At 37.0% G+C, this 4739-nt stretch overlaps 1 non-coding gene across 1 annotated transcript; it reads right to left on the minus strand.

Annotated features, from left to right (window-relative positions):
• Positions 1 to 305: 305 nt before the first annotated feature.
• TRNAC-ACA (transfer RNA cysteine (anticodon ACA)) lies at positions 306 to 377 on the minus strand. Its single transcript has one exon. It is a non-coding gene; the product is annotated as a tRNA-Cys (tRNA).
• Between the last annotated feature and the right edge of the window lie 4362 nt (positions 378 to 4739).

The raw sequence follows: 4739 nt of genomic DNA on the forward strand, positions 1-4739 counted from the left end.
ATCCAAATCAGGGGGCTATATGTGTATTTATAACTGATTCACTTTGCTGTACAGTACTAACACAACATTGTAAAGCAAATGCCCTCAAAAAAAAAAAAAAAAAAGAAAGAAAGAAACAATAAAAAATGTTTGATGTCTGAGAAGTCTCAATTTTCTCATTTTTGAAACAGATTAAGTAAGCATGAAAGTGAAAGTGAAGTCGTTCAGTCATGTCCGACTCTTTGCGACCTACCAGGCTCCTCTGTCCATGGGATTTTCCAGGCAATAGTACTGGAGTGGATTGCCATTTCCTTCTCCAGGGGATCTTCCCTACCCAGGGATCGAACCTGGGCCTCCTGCATTGTAGACAGACGCTTTACCGTCTGAGCCACCAGGGAAGTTCAAGTAAGCATGGATGGGTATTATATTTGACAGTTTTTGCAAACTGCAATACCAATGTCAATATGGATTAGGAGAGTATTATATATATGTAGACAGCTGCATGTCTCTGAGGCAAATTTTTAATGACTTCTGAAAATTGCTTATCTGCCAGTTTTGTGACAGATGTATTTATATTTACCGTAGACATTTAGTCTGTTTGCCACTTCCTTTTCCAAAATTCACTTTTATGTTTTGGTGAAGTCTTATGGTTTCTCAAACAGAAGTAAGAAAGAAAGCCAAAGCAAGAAAAAAAGAATCCTCAAGGCTTATTTTGGGTTACATGAAAAAAACAATTTCTACTTCTAATGTTAAATTTTCTTAAAGTGCATCAGCATCTTAATGTTAATCCTAATGAAACAGAAAAAAACATAGTGAAAAAGAAAACACTGAGGGGATATTTGAAAGTCTTACATACTGAGAAATTTCGGTAAAGAATGTGATTTCCTTTTTTTTCTTAATTATTTTTTTCTAAAGTATTTCTTTGGTACTTTGTCCTTTGCTTACATGCAAAGCATAGAATAGTGATTACAGGAAAGGAAAACTCCATTAGCTTGAGTGGCACTCTCTGGCTGATAGGCTGAGTGTTTTCAAGCTGGAGTACTTCACATTGCCAAACTCTACTAATGGAGAATCACTACACTTATGTCTATGGGTATTCTAAAATATTTTTCTTTTTATAAAGAATTGGACAGAAAAAGGTAGAACATGGAAGTCATTTATTCAGTGCAGCAAGAAAGCCATTAGGATCATAATTCCCAAGCATTAAAAAAGAGATAATGAAACTTGAAGGAGAATAATCTTACATATGTCCCTATGTCATCAGCTTATTCCCAATAGGGAACAAGAAAGAAAGAAATAAAAGAAAGAAAGTGAAGTTGCTCAGTCGTGTCTGACTCTGCAACCCCGTGGACTGTAGCCCACTAGGTTCCTCTCCATGGAATTTTCCAGACAAGAATACTGGAGTGGGTTGCCATTTCCTTCTCCAGGATATCTTCCCAACCCAGGGATTGAACCTGGGTCTCCTGCATTGTAGGCAGACACTTTACCATCTGAGCCACCAGGGGAACAAGAGAGAGGTTAAAATCCTCCAACTGATATATAAAGAATTTCTTCTGAGAAAAATACTACCTTCATAAATATCTCAATAAAATGCTGACAAAAGTCTCTCAATCTAACTTAACATAAACTATTAAATGATATACTTTTACCTCTGGTAAAAATATATTTTGTAAATTTGGATTTCAAAAATTGGGTTCCATCTTAAAAGCCAATGCAATAAAAGAGGAGAAATAAATAAAAGTAGCAAAAGAATAAATAAATAAATAAAAGTTATCTCTGTGTTTCTCTATACAATTCTCTCCACATTTAGGGCATCAGTGGAATTGAAAGGTCCCTGAGCACCAATTATTGCATTAACTACCAGCAATGCTTTAGTTATAAAAGTCAGCCTAAGCTTTTTACTGTGACACAAGACTGATTCAGTTTTGAGGACAGGAAGCAGTCATTCCTATTCAAAACTTACACTTAAGGGAATAGGATAAAAGAAACAATGTGACTTGAATTGTGAATCCAGTAAGTGAATCTAACTGCAGCCAGGGTTGTATATATCAAGTGAGGAGTTCCATAGGTCCACATTGCTTCTCTACTATAGTCAAAAACAGTAATCTCACTATTACTGGGTTTTGATTCTGCAGGTATTGAAGTCACCCCTCTGCCCTAACAACAAATAAAATGCTGAACAAAATAAAGGGTTAACTTTCAGGAGCTTGACCAGTTTCTCAAGGTGAGTAATGACAAATAATCCTCTCCTGTTTCTAGCGTGGGGGCAGAAAAAGAAACCATTTTAAATATACCAAAGTATTCATTCTTGATGAAGTCTGCCATTAGAGGAAACTAATTAAACTGAGCCTGACATGCTGGAGTATTATCACAGTCTAACTAACCTGGGAGAAGAGAAATACTCCTCACCCTAACTCATTCTAGCCAACTTGTCCCCACCAAACTGGGAGAAAATGTTTGAGAAAGTATTATGACTTTTATAATCCAGACCAATATGTTCACTAAAAGTCTGAGACTTAATGATAGTACTATAGAATGCTTCCTTTTCCCCGTATCTCACCACATCTTACTAAAACTTATTAACATCAGTTCCTTTTATTCTGTACAGCTTGTCCACCCATCAAGGAAAAATTACAAGGTCAACTAAAAGGCAAAATATACAAATTGACAAGAGATAGTGTGTATCTGATCAGAAAAAATGATGTTGGAATGAATGGATCAAGAATTTAAAACAACCATGATTTTTACGCTAAGGGCTCTAGTAGATAAAGGAGATGACCTGCCAAGACTGATAAACAATATAAGCAGAGAGATAGAAATCCTAAGAAAGAACCCAAAAAGAAATGCTGGAGATAAAAAAAATAATAATAATAAAAATGAAGGAAGCCTTGATACTAAATAGCTGGAAACAGCTCAGGAAAAAAATCTCTGAGCTAGAGAATACTCAAAAACCAAAAGGCAAGGAGAACAATGACTGTAAAAACAGAGCAGAATATTCAAGAACCGTGTGAAAAGTACAAAAGGTAGCCATAGTAACGTAACTGGGAAAATCAAAAGGAGAAGAGAGAGGAGAAGAAATATTTGAAAAACTAATGACAGAACTTCCCTCAAGTTAATGGCAGGCATTAAACCACAAATCCAGGAAGCTGAGAACAACAAAGAGGATAAATGCCAACAAAACAAAAACAACAGCAGCCACAATGACAAACTACTCTTAGGTATATAATTTTCAAACTACAGAACATCTAATTTAATGAAAAAATCTGAAAGAAACCAGAGGAAGTAAACAACTTTCACACAGAGGAATGAAGACGAGAATTATGTCTGACTTTTTCTCAGTAACCATGCAGGTAAGGAAAACATGAATTATATATATAAAGTGTTTAAAGAAAAGACCAACTAACCCAGGATTCTTTACTTTGTGATATTATCCTTCAAAGTTAAAGAAGAAATAAAGATTTTCTTAGACAAACAAAATTTGAGGGACTTTGTTATCAGGAGACCTATATTGCAAAAATTGTTAAAAGAGGTTCATTTGAGAGAAGGAAAAAAATAATATAGGTCAGAAACTCATATCTACATAAAGTAAAGAACACTGAAGAAGGAAAAGAGAAAGCTAAATTTAAAAATTAGCTTTTTTATTCTTAATTAATATAGCAGATAACAGTTTGTTCAAAATAACAATATGAGCAATATATTCAACTACCTATACTTGTATATATATCTAACAATTATACACACACACACACACACACACACACACACACACACATACATATGTGCCACTGTGCTTGGTCATGTCTGACTCTTTGCAACGTTATGGAGTGTAGCCCATCAGCCTCCTCTGTCCTTGGGATTTTTCAGGCACGAACACTGGAGTAGATTGCCATTTCTTTCTCCAGGGAATCTTCCTGACCCAGGCATAGAACCTGTCTCTTGTCTCAAGCACTTGCATGTGGATTCTTTACCACTATTGCCACAATATACAAATAAGTGAAATGCTTATATACAAGTGAAATCAGTTCAGTTCAGTCGCTTAGTCGTGTTCGACTCTTTGCGACTCCATGAATCGCAGCACGCCAGGCCTCCCTGTCCATCACCACCTCCCGGAGTTCACTCAGATGTACGTCCATCGAGTCCGTGATGCCATCCAGCCATCTCATCCTCGGTCGTCCCCATCTCCTCCTGCCCCCAATCCCTCCCAGCATCAGAGTCTTTTCCAATGAGTCAACTCTTCGCATGAGGTGTCAAAAGTACTGGAGCTTGAGCTTTAGCATCATTCCTTCCAAAGAAATCCCAGGGTTGATCTCCTTTAGAATGGACTGGTTGGATCTCCTTGCAGTCCAAGGGACTCTCAAGAGTCTTCTCCAACACCACACTGCAAAAGCATCAATTCTTCGGCGCTCAGCCTTCTTCACAGTCCAACTCTCACATCCATACATGACCACAGGAAAAACCATAGCCTTGACTAGATGGACCTTAGTCGGCAAAGTAATGTCTCTGCTTTTGAATATACTATCGAGGTTGGTCATAACTTTTCTTCCAAGGAGTGTCTTTTAATTTCATGGCTGCAGTCACCATCTGCAGTGGTTTTGGAGCCCAAAAAAATAAAGTCTGACACTGTTTCCACTGTTTCCCCATCTATTACCCATGAAGTGATGGGACCAGATGCCATGATCTTCATTTTCTGAATGTTGAACTTTAAGCCAAGTTTTTCACTCTCCTCTTTCATTTTCATCAAGAGGCTTTTGAGTTCCTCT

This window comes from Budorcas taxicolor, chromosome 15 (genome assembly GCF_023091745.1).
Source record: "Budorcas taxicolor isolate Tak-1 chromosome 15, Takin1.1, whole genome shotgun sequence".
NCBI classification, from domain to species: domain Eukaryota; kingdom Metazoa; phylum Chordata; class Mammalia; order Artiodactyla; family Bovidae; genus Budorcas; species Budorcas taxicolor.